The sequence below is a fragment of the Drosophila miranda genome, assembly GCF_003369915.1.
Source record: "Drosophila miranda strain MSH22 chromosome Y unlocalized genomic scaffold, D.miranda_PacBio2.1 Contig_Y1_pilon, whole genome shotgun sequence".
In the NCBI taxonomy this organism is placed as follows: domain Eukaryota; kingdom Metazoa; phylum Arthropoda; class Insecta; order Diptera; family Drosophilidae; genus Drosophila; species Drosophila miranda.
The window spans coordinates 27,347,979-27,370,872 of NW_022881603.1; positions in this window are offsets into that span (position 1 = coordinate 27,347,979).

Below are 22,894 nucleotides of genomic sequence, written 5' to 3' on the forward strand. Positions count from 1 at the left end.
GCCACATCGCTCTACACTCTCCCTCTACCCCTCTCTCCGCCTCTGGCGGTTTTCAATAATATTTCGCTTTCAATCTGCTGAAAGCTGAGAAGATATTTCTCTCTGGGCACATCTGAATACGAAATCGGTGGTGTCCCTGCTGCTACCTTGTGATATCTTACTTTCCTCTACCTTTTGCATGCCCCTGCCACACCAAAAAAAAAAAAAGATGCAGACAGTGTCAACCTTTCGGCGGCTCGTGGTGAAATATATTTATGTGCATGCAAGTTGCAAGGTGTGACAGCAGCAAAATGTATCTGCGGCATCGTTCCAGCAGCAGCAGCAGCGCCTCTTCCCCTCTTGGGTGGGGAGGGTTGGGTCTGGCTACTGCAACTGGATTTATATGCGAATGGAGTCAGGGATTGCCATCTTAATGCGACATTAACTCCACGGAATCTGTATCTGTATCTGCAAGTGTGTATCTGCATCTGTATCTGTTGTTGCTGCATCTCTATTTGTATGTGCCACAGGTCGTACGATGTCCATTATGCATACAAATGGGCCCGGGTTTATGAGTATTATCTATGGAAAGTAAATCTCCCACCTGCTGCACAGATAAATTATAGTCTTGGAGATCTTTGAGGATGTTTATGAACGATTTAAAGGAAAAAGGGTAAAAGAAATTAGAATTTATGAAGGGATTCAAATGCAGTACAACTTTTCAAAAAATAGATAATAAACACAAGAAAAATACTAGACTTTTTCGGAAAAATATTAAAAAATACCAAAATTCTTTTAAAATACGAAGACTTCTAGCTATGATTTCCACATTTCAGAAAATACTAAAAAATACCATACTAACACCAAATTAATTACGGTTTAATAGAAGAAAATGCAGTACAACTTTTAAGAATATATACAAGAAAAATACTAGACTTTTTCGGAAAAATACTAGAAGATACTAAAATTCTTTTAAAATACTACGACTTCTAGCAATGATAAAATGATAAAATATTAGCATTATTATTATTAAAATAAAATAAAATAATAGAAAAATACCAGATTAAATACCACACCAATTCATTATGAAGTAATAGATACAAACTCAGTAAAACTTTTAAAAATGTGGACAAGAAAAGTACTAGACTCTTCCGAAAAAATACTAGAAAATACCAAACAAATATTAAAATACTACTACTTCAACCTTCAACTACTTGCTGCTTCTGTTGTTGCCGTTGCATTGGCAGCTTTAATGAAATTGGAAAGGCAACATAAAGTAATTATTTTTAATTAATTTATAAATGCAGCAACATCAAAAATGGCAAAAAAGGATATGGAGTGAGAAACAGAAAGAGAGATGAAACAGAGCGTAAGAGTTCGTACGAGATAGATTATCCGCTGGAGCAGTGAACCTTGTATAAAGCTCTCTCTCTCTCTCTCTCTCTCTCCCTCCCTCTATCTGTATCTATTGATACCCTATTTGCAATAGGGATTCTTGGATCTGCAAGGACATGCTTCAGTGCAACATGCCTATAAATCCCCCAAAATCCCAGTATTTAAAAAGAAACTATCTGTATCGCTGGACTATATTCTATATCTTTAATCGAATCTATAGATTTTCAAGAGTATCTCCGCCTTCGACCTGTGCATAAAATCCTTCATTCTTTGGTTTTTTTTATGGACTTTATTTTTTATATTTAATTTCAGTTTTATTTTCAGTCTCCTGCCACAGCTGCCCAACTACTGTGATCACGTAATCCCGGAATCGTTAATAAAATTGTGAAATCCGCCAAAGAACCTATGTGTTACGAGCACATACGATTTGCAAAACTAAAATTAAGTGAACTGAAGTAAGCGGAGATAGTGATCCACCAAGAACAGTGAAACACTAAATACAAAATCAAAAAACTTACAAGTGAACCAAAATAAAGTTAAAAACTACTGAAAACAAAACAAAACCCAATCAACACCAACAACATGGCGTTACCACCACTATTATTGAGCGAAATCCACTTGAACCAGGCACTGCTGTCGATCAGACAAATACCTGCCTATGACGGTTCATCTGGACAGCTAAGCTCATTTATCAAACGAATCGAATATGTATGCGGATTATATCCAACTGAAGATCTTCGCCAACAAAGGATCCTATTTGGAGCGACCGAGCTCCAACTGTCAGGAGAGGCACAACGCATATCGCAAATGATACAACCCAACACGTGGCTCGAACTGAAGACGGCGCTGATCAACGAGTTCAAAAATCACACACCATATGAAGAACTCTTACGACAACTATACACCACCAGATTCAACGGCAGTCTTCGTAAGTTTATAGAAGAATTAGAGATAAAAGCATTATTAATAAACAATAAGCTAAACTTAGAAAACATACCAGAAAATAATGTCATTTATAAAAACGCTTTGAACAACACAATTAAAGATGTCATTACTCGAAAACTTCCTGACAGAATGTTCATGGCCTTAGCAAGAAAAGATATTACCACATTGTCTAATCTTAAGAAGGCAGCACAAGAAGAAGGATTGTACGAGGCTAGTACAACAGATTCAGGTACAAATAAAGATCAATCGAAATCGTCTCAATCAAATCGAAAGAATGTTGGAAACTATTATCCAAATTATAATACTACTAACTATCACAATCAAACTCAGAGTTCATCTGGAACAGGTCAGACTAATCGAACAAATCAAAATTAAAATTCCCAAAATCCTGGATTATACAATGAGTTCAAAAATTCCTTGAATCAAGGTAGGGCTCAGAATCCATTCAATCAGCAAATATCTCAAAACCAAGCTAGTGGGAGTGGACCCAACCAACCTACTAAAAGAGGGAGGGAGAGCCAGAGTGGCCAAACGAAGATGGACGTAAATTTTCATCAAGCCGCCTCGGAAGAAACCGAGGAGGACCCTACATAAACATTACCATTAATAAAAGAATATTAAGGTGTATCGCTGACTCGGGATCATCGATCAACATCATGAAAGAAAATTATACAGATTCCGAGATAAAAGACGATAACCTTACGGTCCATACCATCAATGGACCTGTCCGTTTAACTAAGAGTATAATGAGGAATGCGAACAAAACATGTCCGTCCGAACAAAAGTTCTACATACATAACTTTTCCGAAAATTATGATATTTTATTAGGAAGAGAATACTTGATGGCAAGTAAAGCCGTCATCGATTACAGAAATGACACTGTAACACTAGGAGCTAGGTCGTACCCAATCATTCAGAGTGGAGAAGCTATTGAAGCCGGCAAGACCGCACAGAAGTGCACTGATCCCTCTCCAAAAGAAGAGAAGATCGCACCTAAGTGCCTTGACCCATCTCCAGAGGGAGATCAATACTTCGCTTCCGCTCTAGACAGTGAATTAAGGGAATGTAATCAATTAAGATTGGAACACTTAAACGACGAAGAGAGGGAAGAGTTAAAGAAGGTCTTATATGAGTTTAAGGATGTGCAGTACAGAGAAGGTGACAATTTGACTTTCACAAGTACAATCAAGCACGAGATCAAAACTCAACATAAAGACCCGGTCTACAGACGACCATACAAATATGCCCAGATACATGATCAGGAGGTAAACCAGCAAATCAAAGATATGATCAGGCAGGGAATAATTCGAAAGTCGAATTCTCCTTACTGCTCGCCCATATCTATGATTCCGAAGAAGATAGATGCTTCAGGAAAGCAAAAATATCGAATGGTAGTAGACTATAGAAGTCTAAATGAAATAACAGTGAAGGACAAATTCCCAACTCCACGAATGGATGAAATCCTAGACAAACTAGGTAAATGTCAGTATTTTACGACAATCGATTTAGCAAAAGGTTTCCATCAAATACCCATGGAACCTAGCTCAATCCCCAAAACTGCGTTCTCCACTAAGCATGGACATTACGAGTTCACTCGTATGCCCTTTGGGCATACTTTCCACTTCATTGGAAGAACACTTGTTGTCACTAAGGAGAGTATTTGGAAAGTTGAGAGACGCCAACTTGAAGCTACAAATGGATAAATGTGAATTCATAAAAAAGGAAACTGAATTCCTAGGTCATGTAGTCACTACTGAAGGAATAGTACCAAATCCAGGCAAAATCTCTGCCATTGTCAAATTTCCAATACCAGAAACGACTAAACAAATAAGGTCATTCATAGGTCTGTGCGGGTTCTACAGGAAATTCATTCCTAATTTTGCAAACATAGCAAAACCCATGACACTCAAACTAAAGAAAGGAGCTGTCATAGACCCCAAGGAAGAAAAGTACGTCGAGGCATTTGAGAGACTAAAAGTACTCATCACCTCAGACCCTATCCTTGCGTTCCCAGACTTTGACAAAATGTTCACGGTAACAACCGACGCTAGTAACATAGCATTGGGAGCGGTTTTGTCACAAGAACACAAACCGATCTGCTACGCTAGCAGAACCCTAAATGAACATGAAATAAACTATTCAGCCATCGAAAAGGAATTATTAGCGATCGTATGGGCAACCAAGTATTTCCGTTTATACCTGTTCGGTAGAACATTCGAGATACAAAGCGATCATAAACCGTTGATTTGGTTGAACAACCTCAAGGAGCCAAATATGAAATTACAAAGGTGGAAAATAAAACTGAATGAGTTTGATTTTAAAATGAAATATCTACCAGGCAAAGAAAATCATGTAGCTGATGCCTTATCAAGGGTAAAGATTAATGAAAATCTCCTTGGAGAAGCTTCCAATAGCGTTGGTGCAACTGTACATAGCGCACAGGAAGACAATCTAAATCACATTGCTATCACGGAAAGACCAATTAACTATTACAATCGGCAAATTGAGCTAATAAAAGGCAATGAAGATAAGGTAGAAACAATTCGTTATTTTCACAAGCTAATCATCAAGATCACGTATAAGGAAATGACTAACACCTTAGCGAAGGATATAATAAAGGAATATCTATGCACCAAAAAGAGCGCATTATATTTCCATAACGAAATAGATTTTCCTCCATTCCAAAAAGCCTATTTAGAAATCATTAATTCTAACAATATAACCAAAGCTATTAAATCAAGCACGAAACTCCTAGATATTCAGAATTACGCTGAATTTAAAGAAACCATATTAAAGAATCATAAAGGCTTACTCCATCCAGGGATAGAGAAAACCGTCAATTGGTTTAGGGGAAAATACTATTACCCGGAATATCAAAAACTAATCCAAAACATCATAAACGAATGTCCTACTTGTAATATTGCCAAAACAGAGCATAGAAATACGAAGTTGGCATTCGAAACTACACCGGAAATACTGAACATCAGAGAGAAATACGTCATAGATTTCTATATGGTTGGTAACCAACAGTTCCTATCATGTATTGACGTATACTCGAAGTTTGCCACTCTTGTAGAAGTAAAAAGTCGTGACTGGTTAGAAGCAAAAAGAGCCATCATGAAAGTTTTTAACGAGATGGGCAAACCAATTGAAATCAAAGCCGATAAAGATTCAGCTTTTATGTGCACAGCATTGCAAGCATGGCTGAATGCGGAAAACGTCAAAATAGAGATCACTTCCAGCAAAAATGGAATATCTGACGTAGAAAGATTTCATAAAACAGTAAATGAAAAATTAAGAATAATATCTAGCGAGGATAACCCAGAAGATAGATTCACGAAGTTGAATTAATTCTTTATACTTATAATCATAAAATCAAACATAATACCACAAATAGGACACCAGCTGATATATTCATTTATGCAGGCTCACCTGATTATGACACCCAACTAAATAAAGTGAATAAAATCACTCAATTAAATAAAAACCGCATAGAGTATGAAGTAGATACCCGCTATAAACTATCACCTCTAGTTAAGTCTAAGGTAACAAATCCTTTCAAAAGGACGGGCGAAATTAGACAGGTAGACGAAAAACATTAGGAAGAAAAGAATAGGGGTAGGAAAATAACTCATTATAAATCAAAATTCAAGAAAAAGAAGAAATCTAATAGAAGCAAATATAATAATTCCAGGACATAATCCAAATAAAATATCTAGTAGACAAATTGCAAAGAGAAATGAACGGGCTAAAAATAACCAAAAGAAATAAAAGAGGCCTAATCAATATAGTAGGAACAGCCTACAAATATCTCTTTGGAACACTAGATCAGGAAGATAAAGTCGATTTGGAACAAAAAATAGAAAATTTAGCCAGCCATAGCATTCAAATGAATGAACTACATTTGGTAATAGATGCAGTTAATAGCGGAATAAACGTTATAAACAAACTAAATGAAGAAAAAGACAGGAATCAACAAATAGAAATTTTGATATTCAATCTACATTTCACAGAATATATCGAAGATATAGAACTAGGTATGCAATTAACTAGGCTCGGTATATTTAATCCAAAATTATTAAAACAAGACTACCTGGAACAAATAAATTCTGAGAAAATACTAAATATAAAAACCTCCATGGCTAAAATCCGATACCAACGAAATTCTAATAATTTCCAACATTCCCAAAGACATTACCAAAGTACCAATCTATAAAATCGTTCCGTATCCAGACGAATTAAATAACATGTTAACAGATATGACATACGACAAGTACTACATAAAAAATGAAGAAGTATTTGTTAAAGAAACTAGATTGAAAACCAATGACAATTGTATAAAAGGAATTTTAATGCAAATTCCCACTAAATGTCCATATTCCAAAACTTTTCAAAACTTTCAAATTAACTTTATTGAACCCAATATACTAATCACATGGAATCTTCCAAAAACAACGCTAAACCAGAATTGTGTAAACCAAGAAATCATAGAGGAAGGAAATACCATTATAAAAATCTACAACTGTTCAATCCAATTAAATGAATTTACAATATCAAACACAATGTTAGATTTTGCCCAGACTGTTTATGTCAACAACAACATAACTAAAATAAAACCACAGTCGTATGTCCAAACTAATGAAATAATTATGCAATACACCAAATATAGTAACCTATTACAAATAAGTCTACTAATTTCATTTGTCATAATTATATTAGTACTACTAAGTTATGTAGCTGTTAAATTTAAGAAAACTTCTAAAAGAGTCACGGTTAAATGTATTAACCCTATAATAGAAGCAGAAGAGTTACCAACCTCAGCCACCGCACTTGACACCCCGTCACTATACCCGAGGGTAATCGCCTAGGGACAGGCTAATAACAAACGTTGGGGGAGTGACATATCCATAATTCCCCACATCCCATACACATTATGTTTATGTACAATTCATCCACCCCATCCACACAAGTAACAGGAGCCCACTCAAGAATCAATAACTGTTTCTTCCCATACTCCAAGCTAGGGCCCCCCATAATATAAACAATGGACCACATTGTTTCATCATCATTAGAATCACGCCACTCTCGAGAAATCGATTCTTTAGAATCACGCCACTCATGAGGACCAATCAAAGCTAGACATAAAACCAAGGAGTATCACATTCCTAGCTCCGTCATGTAATGCAACACCGATCGCCAGCAGTGGATGCCTTTCATCAAAGCCGACGCATCCCCAAATATCGATCCAGGCACGTACGCCACCGACACGAAGATGCAGCCGAGGAAAGCAACGCCCGAAGCCAGAGTCGGGAGTTCCAAGAGAAGGGCTCATGGAAACTAGCCAGCAGCAGAGAGATCAGTTCCGTTTGAGACAAGCAGACGAAAGCAGTCGGGGAATTCAACCAATCTTGTGACATAAAGAAATTAAGTACTAAAAATAAAATCTTTTTTAAAAACTAAATTTCGAGTTGCGGATATTTAACTATATTTTCTCCGAAAATCTGTACGCAATTCAAATGTTCTTTGATGTCAGCCTCCCGCCTCCCCCTGGATGGACGTTCGTCTCGTGTTTTGCGTGACCCTCAGAGTGGAGAAGGAACAGGAACCCAATCAAATGCAATGCTTGTCTGGATGGTTGTCTGGTTCCTCCATTTAATTGATAAACTTTCTCACTAAACTAATTTCCAAGAAGAGAGTGAATTCCCTCAATCAGAGATTTAATTAAGGCTCCCTTCTTCCATCGGAAGCCAAACAAAATTTTCGCCTAAGATCTAACAAAGTGTCCGGAAGGAGGGACGGAGAGAGTGAGATGCGTGTGTGCCGCTGGTCCCAAAAAAAAAACAGAACCGCAAATTAGTTTCGCTTTTCGCCCCTCCAATGGGAATGGGAATGGGACTGGGAATGGGACTGGGAATGGGAGTCCGACTCCGAGTCCGAGTCGCAGTTGGAGCCCGTTCCTGTGGCAAGATCTGGCTACCCGAAACGCACAATGCCCCAAAGCGAGGTTGAATAAATATGAAATATTTTCATAAGCGCGCACTCCATCCCAAAGAGCCCGAAGGCGTCGTTCCTGGAACTCCAACAATAATCACCCCCATGACACGCAGCAGTGGCTGCCATTGGCTTTGGTTCTGGTTCTGGAAACGGGAGTGTGGGGCTCTGGCTCTGCGGTCTCTCGTGTGGACCCTTCTCCTCTTCACAAATTGACGCGAGACGCGCTCCAAAATTGCCATCAACGTTGTCATCGTTGTCGGTTGTTGTCGCTTGTTGCATCTGCATCTGGGCATCGGCATCGTCATCTCTGCACTGCACTCCATATCCAGAAGTGCGCGCACACACAGACTCTTGAGGGAAGAAGGAAAGAGATACCAAAGATGAGATAAACCCTGGGCCCTGGGCCCTGGCCCTTTGCTTTTTCTTGTTCATAAATTGTAATTTTATGATCACGAACATATTCGTGGAATATTCGCTGTCGTTGCACAGAGTTGTCTCCATTTTCGCTCCGATCTGTGGCTCTGCTCCCAGAGGCGTTAAATATTAAAGTGTCTGGGCAGGTTTGTGGCCCTGGAAATTGGCTTCACTTCATTCTGGTTCTTTCAAGCAGCTAGAAAGAGTGTCATCGTTTGTGTTTACACTAATTGAAGAAACACTCCTCCATGCCCCATTCCATGCTTCCATGCTTCCATGGCCATGGCCTGCTTCCAGTTTTCCCTCCTTTTTGTTTTTGCGGATCGTTAAAATTCTTTATTGCCTGGGGCTTGGTTCGGTTCTAGGCCTGAAATTAGTTTGTTTTAGCTTTAGCCGACATTGAATAGATGCGGTGCCCCTTTTTACGATTTTATTGAAGGTCGTAAATCAATAAACTCTCCAGCTCTTGGCAGAGATATTGCCTTATTTATGTGTATGTATCCCTTGTAATTATACCGACTGGAAAGCGCACAAATGGAACAACAAATATTCCAAAATTCCACTGAAAACGAGGGGGAACGTTGTGAGTTGCTGCGGAGACCGCAACTCTACAGTTATACCCGATACTAAGTCAGTATGGCTCTCCTCCGGCAGACGCCGCTAATATTAAACGACACGACAAGTAGTGCGTGCGAGAGAGACAGAAAATCAGTCTGAGCGTGACGTCGGGGGCTGCGTAGCCAGTGCAAATTGATTTGTTCCTTTTGGCTATAAAAATGATCTGATCTGATCCAGATTCAGCAATCTGATATATATGATCATTATCTATGATTCTGCGTTTTTAGTTTTCTCGTATCCTCAATATTGTGGATGCAACAGATTTTCGTCCTTTGTGGGGGCGGAAGGGGGTGGGCCGAAATTTTGAGATATACGTAAGATATACCAAATTTGGTTACTCTAGCCTTAATAGTCTCTGAGATTTGTGAATATCCCCAGATTTTCATCCTTTGCGGGGGCGGAAGGGGGTGTGGCGAAATTTTGAAACAAACTCGTCTCGGTCCGATATATTAGGAGTGTGGATACCAAATTTGGTTGCTCTAGCTTTTATAGTCTCTGAGATCTAGGCGCTAATGTTTTACTCTAAGCAAAGCCGGCTATGCTACGTGTGTGTTAGAGAGAGACAGGGCGAGACAAAATGAAATTGTTTTCTTGATTCTGGCTATAATAATTATACGATCTGGTTCAGATTTTGCACTCAGAAGATATAATCATCTTCTACGATTCTGCGTTTTTAGTTTTCTCGTATCGTCGAAATTGTAGATGCCACAGATTTTCGCCCTTTGTGGGAGCGGAAGTGGGCGGGGCAAAGTTTTGAAATATTCTTGTAGCAGTGACATATCACAGAAGTCTGGATCCAAAACATCGTTGCTCTAGCTTTTATAGTCTTTGAGGACTAGGCGCTGAAGGGGACGGACAGACGGACGGACGGACAGACAGACAGGGCTCAATCGACTCGGCTATTGATGCTAATCAAGAATATATATACTTTATGGGGTCGGAAACGATTCCTTCTGGACGTTACACACATCCACTTTTACCACAAATCTAATATACCCCAATACTCATTTTGAGTATCAGGTATAAAAATTGTTGAATAATCTGAGCAGAAGAAGCAGGGCAAAGCAGGTCTGGGAAATTAATTAAAAACGCCCACATTTCAGCGATAAATCAGGGACGTTGCAAGAAGCGCAAAAAACGGGGCATAAACGACAGCGGCAACAGCAGGTGGCGGCACAAAACACCAGCACACACATCCTTGCGGGCTTAGCCATCGCCCTCGTCCTCCCACACATCTCCCCCCCCATACCGAGTCGCGACCCTTGGCCGCGTGTTGCTTTAGTGCCACTAATAGTCCATTGTTGGCTTTTGTCCTTGCCGCTCGCTGCTGTTGTTGCAGCTGCTGTTGCCTCAGACAGACTCCAAACGACTCTCCCCCCCTCCACGCACCATCCTTTTACCGCTCTTATGGTCTGGCCACAGCAATCGAACGCAGCGAAAACCAAAAGAAATTGCATGTTTAACAACCGAACAACAAAAACAGAAACAACAACAACTCAAGCACGAAACGAAGGTTAGCTTCACCGCAGCTGTTGATACCCTCGAAAATGATATCTACATACATACATATGTAAATGGAATTTGGTTCGAATTTGAGTGGGTTCTTGCACCTATTTTTCCATGATTTAGTCATCAGTTATACAAAATATATCCTCTAAAGGGCCGTGGCTAATCTTTTGCCTTCGATCCAAACGTCTGTTGAAACCATGCTACCCTCCACGAAAGAGGATGCATACGAAACGCTCAAGAACTTTTAAAAACAAAAGTTTTTGAGTACCAAAACAGCTTTGCGGGTAGGGTGTGTGTGTGTGCCCACTTTTGCCTCTCCTTTCGTTTGTTTTTTTTTTTTTCCAAGTGCATAAAAATGTTGAGATTTATTTATGTTTTAGTTTAGCTTTTCGTTATATTTAATGTTTCTCCATATTTCGCCGCTGCACTGAGAGAAAAAAAGGACAGAAAAACTGCCAAGAATAAAAGAAATTTTTATAAAAATTTACCCCACAAAAAGGTGATAAGTCGCATAAATTTTAAACACAAGTTACAAATACATACATACACTTGCTCGCATATCTCTGCGTACACTTAGAAAACGAACTATTAATGTATTAATGAATATTTGAACTTTATTTTCGGCAACTGCATTTTGGGTCCGCAGCCACGCCCTTGGGGCCCGGCGAAATGTGTTTTAAATTTACAAAAAAGTTATTATTTTTGTTGAAGTATTTTCGATTTATGCAGATGTTCTTAAATACTGGCAGGGGATGGGCAGAGGCCGAGAATGTAATAAATATTTGGCGCCAAGTGCGCAATTTATTAGCGACAGGCGAAAGCAGCAGGTAGCAGCGCAAAATATAACTGTAATTGTCCGTGTCTCTGTCTATCTCTCAAACCCCTACCACGTGCGTGTTTGTGTGTGTGTGTGTATTGCCACGATCATCGTTTGAACGAGCGAGAAGAAGCGTGAGGGCGAGAAGCGAATGGAATCAAGCGATGGAGAAGAAGCGAGAGGGCGAGAAGCGAATGGAATCAAGTGGCAGAAGAAACGAGATGGCAATAGGATGAGAAGTATGCGATCAAAGCGGGACAAAAAGGCAAAAAGTAAAGACGAAAATAGAAACCACAGGAGAAGAGTGTAAAAAACGAAAAGTAGGGGAGCCACGTTTTTGCGACGGCAAAAGAAGTGCAAAGCAAAGGAAGACTAGAGAGATAGAGAGAGAGCTGTATTTAGGTTCTCTTCTAGTCAGTATTTTTATACCCGATACTCAAAATGAGTATTGGGGTATATTAGATTTGTGGTAAAAGTCTGTCCGTCCGTCCGTCTGTCCGTCCCCTTCAGCGCCTAGTGCTCAAAGACTATAAGAGCTATAGCAACGATGTTTTGGATCCAGACTTCTGTGATATGTCACTGCTACAAGAAAATTTCAAAACTTTGCCCCGCCCACTTCCGCCCCCGCAAAGGACGAAAATCTGGGGCATCCACAAATCTCAGAGACTATTAACGCTAGAGTAACCAAATTTAGTATCCGCACTCCTGTTAGATCTCACTATAAAACGAATATCTCAAAATTTCGCCCCACCCCCTTCCGCCCACACAAAGGACGAAAATCTGTTGCATCCACAATATTGCAGATTCGAGAAAACTAAAAACGCAGAACCATAGATAGCGACCATATCTATCAGATTGCTGAATCTGGATCAGATCAGATAATTCTTATAGCCAAAAGGAACAAATCAATTTGCAGTGGCTACGCAGCGCCCGACGTCACGCTCAGACTGATTTTCTGTCTCTCTCGCACGCACTCTTTGACGTGTCGTTTAATATTAGCGGCGTCTGACGGAGGAGAGCCATACTGACTTAGTATCGGGTATAACTGTAGAGTTGCGGTGTCCGCAGCAACTCACAACGTTCCCCCTCGTTCTTCTTAACCTCTTTGTCGCGTGGAAATCAGCGTTGTAAAGCAACCAAATGTGATGCAAACCAAAAGATTTGATATTAAAATATCTATGAATTAATTAGATCGTCAATAAAGCTAATAACTAGCAATAGATCATCGATAAATAAAATATAATATGAAAAACCCTTTATGTCGATCACTTACCTTATTCTGTTGGGTTTAATCACTAACCATGCAGTATATACATACATACAGTATGTCAAGAAACTCTTTACACACTGAAAATAAATTAAATTTTTTGACTTTGGATAAGAAAATAATGGCCTTTGGTTCAAATTTATCAAATTTTTTTAATTCATAACCATTCAGGGATTAATTATAAAGTAGTTAGTGAAAAAAAAAATTAAACAAAACTATAAATAGGTAACTTAAAAAATAACAAAAACAATGATTACTCATTTTTGACACTGTCAAGAAACTCTTTACACATTTCGTTTTCGAGCTCTGTTTTGAGCTGAGTTAGAACATTCGATAGAAGCAACAGATTTAAGTATCCAAGCCGCATTTAATGAGAATGCATTGAGATATTATGCAGGGTATTTATTGCATAAGCTGCTGAAAAAGTATGACTGCAATAAATGCTCTGAACTTTTAAAATCGTCCGATGAGGTCCGATGTTCTTCCGAGTATTTAATACTCAATAAAAATTTTGGCTATGTCAGCAGTAGTTTGAAACTTAAAACTCCTTCTGAAGATTTTTTTACATTAGTTAAAATTTATTTTGATATATTTAATCGGCATTTCGAGACAAAGTCTCACAAATTCAATTTAAAAAGAAGCATAGTCCAAAAATGTATAATTTTAACGTCAAAAATAGATATGTAAATATGCAGACTGGTTTAAATTTTCCGATCCATGCTTTGTACACCGAAATCATCTGCTCCATCAGTTTGTATTGATTTTGATTAGAAAAAATTGTAAATGGTTAACAGATAGGATGATAGGGAATCAAAATGCAAAATCATACGAGAAGAAGCTCAAAATTTTGCGGCAGTAGGGGTTTTTATTTAATTTTGTAAAATGTATGTTTAAGTTTATTATATTTTGCTTATTTTTCATTTTCATTTATATGTACATACATATGTACAGATTTAATTTTAGGCGGGGAACATGGATGTGACTTAATTACCTAAAAGTCTTGAAATTAAGTCATATCAAGTCGACTCAAAGGTCAGATTAATTTTTGACCCCATTTAATATATAATGGCCTCCTCGTGGTGTTCCCTGGGTACCGATCTTAAATCGGGAGCCAATTTGAGCGGCGACCTTAAAAACATTATATTAAGATATTTAGATTTTATATATTTGTATATTTAGATACATCATTGTTTTAGTTATAATAAACAAAAAAGTCGAGAACCGACGGCGTTTGCATAATTTGTATAATTTATAATCAACCTGCTTAAGATAAGGAAATAAATGTGCAATTATATTATTGTATATAGTCGAGAACCGACGGCGTTTGCATAATTTTTATAATTTATAATCAACCTGTTTAAAATAAGGAAATAAAGGTGTAATTATTTTATTGTAATATTTTATATTTTGTGGTATAAATCAAACAAATAACAGCTTTTATTTTATTTCCCGCGCCCTAGTGTACCATACCCCCACCCCCTGCCCATTCTTCATTTATTTTGTGGCGGTAGGTCAGTCCATCAAAAGACCCAAAACAAGAACCAAACTCAAATTTCAGTTCTAGCGGCCAGCAATACTAAACACCCACACGCAAAGTACGCAAAGAATGCATGTGCACCCATACACTTAAACATGATGGTGGCAAAGCAGAACCAGACCTGAGAGAGTTCAAAAAATCTGAAAAAGCATACAATCACATATTTTTGTCGAAACATATTGCGTGTGTACTAACACATGCAAAGATGTTCTCTCTGCGCTCTCTCTCTCATGATGACGTCACTCTGGGGTACGCATCGCGCTAGCCAGTGTGTGACGCTTTCGTTGTATACTGTATGGTTAGTGGTTTAATCAAAGACTATACAATACTAAGATGTTGCATGAGCGACCAAAAAGCTGTTCTATGGCGGGTCCTAACATTAGGACCCAAAAGGCTCGAGGGAGCGCGCGGGGTTTCAATTCCCTTTTCGCCTGTACTTCGTCTCTACCGCGACCCCGCTGCCTGTCTGTTCGGCAATGCCTTCACCAGCAACGAAATAATTCTGGACTCTCGAGCCTCAGCACCGTCGAAGCGGTGGTCGCGGATCGCCGATGTCTTTGGAGCGGCACAGTGGGACCTTTGACCGTCTCACCTTGCTAAATTAGTTAGTGAATATGAGTTCAATAAATATTTGCACACTGAAAAAATGTTAAACTTTGTGTGCTTATACATATCTCCTAAACTAAAACTATCTTGAAAATTCGATTGGAAAATTCTCTATTAGATGCGTACATTAAATTTATCTAAAGCACTCATACAATTTTTTGACTATTTCGGCTGAGTCCCCACTGTGCCGCGCCAAAGACATCAGCGACCACGCTGCCCTACGGTTTCGGCACGCGGGCACTGACATGCTTTCACACCGACTCGACGCTGACCGAGGCATTGACGAAGCCGAGTAGCATTTCGGAGGCGAAGGTAGCGTAAAAGAGAATTGAAGTACAAGCCCCGCGCGACCGTACCTAGAAGCATCAAACGAAAATTGAACGAGGGGGAACGTTGTGAGTTGCTGCGGACACCGCAACTCTACGGTTATACCCGATACTAAGTCAGTATGGCTCTCCTCCGGCAGACGCCGCTAATATTAAACGACACGACAAAGAGTGCGTGCGAGAGAGACAGAAAATCAGTCTGAGCGTGACGTCGGGCGCTGCGTAGCCACTGCAAATTGATTTGTTCCTATTGGCTATAAAAATGATCTGATCTGATCCAGATTCAGCAGTCTGATAGATATGGTCATTATCTATGATTCTGCGTTTTTAGTTTTCTCGAATGTGCAATATTGTGGATGCAACAGATTTTCGTCCTTTGTGTTGGCGGAAGGGGTTGGGGCGAAATTTTGAGAAAATATTTATTGAGTCCTGGAAAGACACAAACCGCACAATAATTAGTTTTAATTGTACTTAAATCAGGTATCTAAAATATATTTGCATGCTTAAATTGTGATTTAAGGTCACTAGATTTCAATTTAAGTTGATATTTCATAGATTTAATATCCCTAGATTGCCCACGACTCATTTGATATCAATATAAACATATTTCCTAGGTATTTAGGGTCTTAGCCGTTGATTCAAGGTTCCGCTCTACTTCAAAAAACTTACCACAAAGCCAATCCCACATCCATTTGCAACTGCAACCCCGACTCCCACTGCAAGTCTTGTGTAATATTCGTGCAACGATCTATCCGATCTGACCAGGCCTTTTAAATGTTGTGCTAAATGCCGTGGGGGGGGGGGGGGGGGGGTGGGGGAGTCTAGGCCAAGCTATGGACTAATAATGGACAGATAGACAGACGGACGGACGGAGAGAGTGAGTGAGACCTGGCCAGGCGATGCCGTGCCGCCGACGCTTTATTAGTCGAGACTTTCTTGTTGTTGTCTGCTTCGTGTGGCGTTATGGCTGTAGGAGCGCGCGCCGCAAATGCGTTGCCATAAATTTAAATCTTTTGGCCCGAGTCCACAGCCCCACAGCCCCCACCCATTGCCCCCAGTCCGAGGCGAATCCGAAAATGCGTCTATGAAGACATTTACCGGCGCGACGACGACGACGACGGCGGCACGGCGGCTCCTCCACTAATGAAGATCAACGAGTCGGAGGCAGGCGATTGTCTAGAGCCGGGATTGGAGGAGGTCTGCACATCTTTGCACATCGCGCAAATATTTCATAAATTTCATTCAATTTTATTAAACACAAAAAATATAAGCTGCTCTGTGTGTGTGGGGCGGACCCCAAGAGAAGGTTACAAATCTCGGGGGCACCGGAAATCTTCTCACTACGCCAGAATTGTAGTTAATCTTTTCAGGGGAAAAATTAAAAGAAAAGCGATTCGAAAGGGGGAAATTGAGCAAACGGCAAATGCAAACTGTTGGGGGATACACCTGTTACACCATGGCTCTTCGTCGCTCTTGCAACATTTTTTTTGGATCCGGTTTTGGGGCTCGACAAAGGGTTCAGCCCGGGATCCCTTCAGTTTGTTGTGTGTTTGTGCTGGTAAATATTTGCAAATGAGTTTGAAATTAAGCCGCTTTTACGGATTGTCTACTTAATTTTTTACCCTTTGAGACGGAAAAAATAACAGTATTTTTGCATGGTCTTTGGGTTTTTTGGGGTAATTTTTCTATAGATTATAAAGATCGGGCTAGTGTCCCAGGGTTCTGTCTTCTTTTGTGGCCACAACTTGGGAGAAAGGTGCAGAAATACCCCAGATACCCAGGGGTCCCTAGAAATTCATCGAAAAACCCAATACTACAGCTTAGATTTCCGTAAGAAGGCGAAGAGAAGCTCCTGCAGTACTCCAAAGGGATAATTTAGGGTATTCGCACAAGCGCCTTTGCTTAGCCGCTTAGTATCTCTTGTATCCGCTTTATTTTTATTTATGGGCCCTCTTGGCCACAGACTGGAGACCCAACATTTGCCAGCTGACATTTTTAGAAATGGACAACAAATCCCGACAGCCAGAAGAAGCCAGCGTCCTGTCTGACGCCGAGATTGAAGTCTAGGACACTGGACTCCAGCGCCAGCTCCAGCTCCAGAGGCAGTTCCGTTCCAATCCGAATGGAAAAAAGCGTACATAAATGTTTATAATTTCCCTTTTTTTCCTCGCTGCCGCCTGCCTGTCAGAGTCGCGTCAAGGGGTGGCATGGAATGGAATTGGAATGGAAAGAAGCTGGTGGGACTGCCAGCTGTGTCTCTGGTTTTCCTTCTCATAATCCTGCTGCTGGACGTTTTTCCTTCATTTTCTTTCGTTGGGAGAGTGTGGCGGGCGGGTGGCGGCAACCTTAAGCTGCACGCGGGCGACACTTGAGTGGCGCCATCCAGCGGCAGTGGCAGTGGCAGTGCCAGCGTGTTGCATAACTTGCGTTTTATTATAATCAGATTATCCCTTTTCGCTTGTGTACATGTAACTGTCTTAGCGTCTCTATGCTCTCCCTCCTCCCCCCATGGGGCGGGGCATGGCATATTTCCATCTTCGGATCGGAAGTGCAACAGCTGTTTCCTGTTTTTTTTATTTAAATTATTTATTTTTCCTTTCGAAGGGGGGCTTCTGCCTGCCCCGCTTTGGGGAACATTTCAGGGATTATTTGCACTGGGATTTGGGTCTTATTCGAGTCGAGCAAATAATTGGGAAAGGGAGAACGCGATGCGATGCATATACTCGATAATAAAGTTTACTTGAAGCTCTTATTGGTTGATAGCTTAAATCGTTTTCGATTATTAATCGATAAAAAAAACTGTCTCTGGCGTTTCTGCTCAACCCAAAGACCGTTTCCGACCGTATTTAATGGCTCAATGTCTTAAAGACCTGGTTTTTACAACTTATTTTATGCTTCTCTAATCGATAAATTTTTTTCGATTATTAATAATCGATAAATAAATTATTTTTAGCGTTTCTGCTCAACCCAAAGACCTTGCTTAATTGATGCGATTCTTCCTTCATTTTTGAACCTGCGGACGATGTCACCGATCGTATTCAGCTTCATTTTCAGAATTTGGGCAGTTTCTTTGTAGGTCTTGCCCTCTAAATGCAACTGGAGCACAAGTTTTCGCTGCTCCAAGGATGAATTAATCCCTTTACGGCCCATTTTAATTTTAGCAAACCCATTTTTTGTGTCATTTGGGGTTATTTGGAGTTGCCACAGGGTTTTATAATGCGATTTCCCAAAAATGCAGAATATTAAAGTAACGCAAATTTTTAGCTTTTTTTTGTTTTATTATTTTTTCTATCTTCATTTAAAATAAAATCATTATTATATATACCTCTCTGAAAAGGTAAAACTTCAAGCTTTATTCCCTCATTAAATTTTTTTTATTTTTTTGTAGTTTAATGCATTTTATTCGCGTTTGAAGTTGAAAAAAAAAATGCCGAATATTAAAGTTACCCACTGTATGTACAGATTTAATTTTAGGCGGGGAACATGGATGTGACTTAATTACCTAAAAGTCTTGAAATTAAGTCATATCAAGTCGACTCAAAGGTCAGATTAATTTTTGACCCCATTTAATATATAATGGCCTCCTCGTGGTGTTCCCTGGGTACCGATCTTTAATCGGGAGCCAATTTGAGCGGCGACTTTAAGTACATTATATTAAGATATTTAGATTTTATATATTTGTATATTTAGATACATCATCATTTTAGTTATAACAAACAAAAAAGTCCAGAACAGACGGCGTTTGCATAATTTGTATAATTTATAATCAACCTGCTTAAGATAAGGAAATAAATGTGCAATTATATTATTGTATATAGTCGAGAACCGACGGCGTTTGCATAATTTTTATAATTTATAATCAACCTGTTTAAAATAAGGAAATAAAGGTGTAATTATTTTATTGTAATATTTTATATTTTGTGGTATAAATCAAACAAATAACAGCTTTTATTTTATTTCCCGCGCCCTAGTGTACCATACCCCCACCCCCTGCCCATTCTTCATTTATTTTGTGGCGGTAGGTCAGTCCATCAAAAGACCCAAAACAAGAACCAAACTCAAATTTCAGTTCTAGCGGCCAGCAATACTAAACACCCACACGCAAAGTACGCAAAGAATGCATGTGCACCCATACACTTAAACATGATGGTGGCAAAGCAGAACCAGACCTGAGAGAGGTCAAAAAATCTGAAAAAGCATACAATCACATATTTTTGTCGAAACATATTGCGTGTGTACTAACACATGCAAAGATGTTCTCTCTGCGCTCTCTCTCTCATGATGACGTCACTCTGGGGTACGCATCGCGCTAGCCAGTGTGTGACGCTTTCGTTGTATACTGTATGGTTAGTGGTTTAATCAAAGACTATACAATACTAAGATGTTGCATGAGCGACCAAAAAGCTGTTCTATGGCGGGTCCTAACATTAGGACCCAAAAGGCTCCAGGAAGCGCGCGGGGTTTCATTTCCCTTTTCGCCTGTACTTCGTCTCTACCGCGACCCCGCTGCCTATCTGTTCGGCAATGCCTTCACCAGCAACGAAATAATTCTGGACTCTCGAGCCTCAGCACCGTCGAAGCGGTGGTCGCGGATCGCCGATGTCTTTGGAGCGGCACAGTGGGACCTTTGACCGTCTCAGCTTGCTAAATTAGTTAGTGAATATGAGTTCAATAAATATTTGCACACTGAAAAAATGTTAAACTTTGTGTGCTTATACATATCTCCTAAACTAAAACTATCTTGAAAATTCGATTGGAAAATTCTCTATTAGATGCGTACATTAAATTTATCTAAAGCACTCATAAAATTTTTTGACTATTTCGGCTGAGTCCCCACTGTGCCGCGCCAAAGACATCAGCGACCACGCTGCCCTACGGTTTCGGCACGCGGGCACTGACATGCTTTCACACCGACTCGACGCTGACCGAGGCATTGACGAAGCCGAGTAGCATTTCGGGAGCGAAGGTAGTGTAAAAGAGAATTGAAGGGGGAACGTTGTGAGTTGCTGCGGACACCGCAACTCTACGGTTATACCCGATACTAAGTCAGTATGGCTCTCCTCCGGCAGACGCCGCTAATATTAAACGACACGACAAAGAGTGCGTGCGAGAGAGACAGAAAATCAGTCTGAGCGTGACGTCGGGCGCTGCGTAGCCACTGCAAATTGATTTGTTCCTATTGGCTATAAAAATGATCTGATCTGATCCAGATTCAGCAATCTGATAGATATGGTCATTATCTATGATTCTGCGTTTTTAGTTTTTTCGTATCCTCAATATTGTGGATGCAACAGATTTTCGTCCTTTGTGTGGGCGAAAGGGGGTGGGGCGAAATTTTGAGATACACGTTTTATAGTAAGATCTAACAGGAGTGCGGATACCAAATTTGGTTACTCTAGCCTTAATAGTCTCTGAGATTTTTGAATATCCCCAGATTTTCGTCCTTTGCGGGGGCGGAAGGGGGTGTGGCGAAATTTTGAAATAAACTCGTCTCGGTCCGATATATTAGGAGTGTGGATACCAAATTTGGTTGCTCTAGCTTTTGTAGTCTCTGAGATCTAGGCGCTAATGTTTTACTCTAAGCAAAGCCGCCTATGCTAAGGTTGTGTTAGAGAGAGACAGGGCGAGAAAAAATGAAACTGTTTTCTTGATGCTGGCTATAATAATAATACAATCCAATTCAGATTCCGCAGTCTTAAAGATATGGTCATTCTCTACAGTTCTACGTTTTAGGTTTTCTCATATCTTTAAAATTGTGGATGCCACAGATTTTCGTCCTTTGTGGGGGCGGAAGTGGGCGGGGCGAAGTTTTGAAATTCTTTTGTAGCAGTGACATATCACAGAAGTCTGGATCCAAAACATCGTTGCTCTAGCTCTTATAGTCTTTGAGCACTAGGCGCTGAAGGGTACGGACAGACGGACAGACGGACGGACAGACAGACAGGGCTTAATCGACTCGGCTATTGATGCTGATCAAGCATATATATACTTTATGGGGCCGGAAACGATTCCTTCTGGACGTTACACACATCCACTTTTACCACAAATCTAATATACCCCAATACTCATTTTGAGTATCGGGTATAATGAACGAGGGGGAACGTTGTGAGTTGAGTATCGTGAGTGAGTATCGAGTTATACCCGATACTAAGTCAGTATGGCTCTCCTCCGGCAGACGCCGCTAATATTAAACGACACGACAAAGAGTGCGTGCGAGAGAGACAGAAAATCAGTCTGAGCGTGACGTCGGGGGCTGCGTAGCCACTGCAAATTGATTTGTTCCTATTGGCTATAAAAATGATCTGATCTGATCCAGATTCAGCAATCTGATAGACATGGTCATTATCTATGATTCTGCGTTTTTAGTTTTTTCGTATCCTCAATATTGTGGATGCAACAGATTTTCGTCCTTTGTGGGGGCGGAAGGGGGTGGGGCGAAATTTGGAAACAAATTGGTCTCGGTCCGATATATTAGGAGTGTGGATACCAAATTTGGTTACTCTAGCCTTAATAGTCTCTGAGATTTGTGAATATCCCCAGATTTTCATCCTTTGCGGGGGCGGAAGGGGGTGTTGCGAAATTTTGAAACAAACTCGTCTCGGTCCGATATATTAGGAGTGTGGATACCAAATTTGGTTGCTCTAGCTTTTATAGTCTCTAAAATCCAGGCGCTAATGTTTTACTCTAAGCAAAGCCGGCTATGCTACGTGTGTGTTAGAGAGAGACAGGGCGAGAAAAAATGAAATTGTTTTCTTGATGCTGGCTATAAAAATAATACGATCTTGTTCAAATTCTGCAATCTGATAGATATGGTCATTATCTATGATTCTGCGTTTTTAGTTTTCTCGAATGTGCAATATTGTGGATGCAACAGAATTTCGTTCTTTGTGGGGGCGGAAGGGGGTGCGGCGAAATTCTGAGATATACGTTTTGTAGTGAGATCTAACAGAAGTGCGGATACCAAATTTGGTTACTCTAGCCTTAATAGTCTCTGAGATTTGTGAATATCCCCAGATTTTCGTCCTTTGCGGGGGCGGAAGGGGGTGTGGCGAAATTTGGACACGAAACGGTCAAGGTCCGATAGCACAGGAGTGTGGATACCAAATTTGGTTGCTCTGGCTCTTATAGGTTCTGAGATCCTTGAACTCATATTTTCAATTGGCAAAACCGACCATGAAACCTGTGTGTTAGAGAGAGACAGAGAGAGAAAGAATGAAATTGCTTTCTTGATTCTGGCTATAATCATTATACGATCTGGTTGAGATTTTACACTCTAATAGATATAGCCATCTTCTACGATTCTGCGTTTTTGGTTTTATCGTATCTTTAAAAATGTGGATGCCACAGATTTTCGTCCTTTGTTGGGGCGGAAGTGGGCGGGGCGAAGTTTTGAAATATTTTTGCAGCAGTGACATATCACAGAAGTCTGGATCCAAATTGCCAATTGCAAAATATGAGTTCAAGGATCTCAGAACCTATAATAGCCA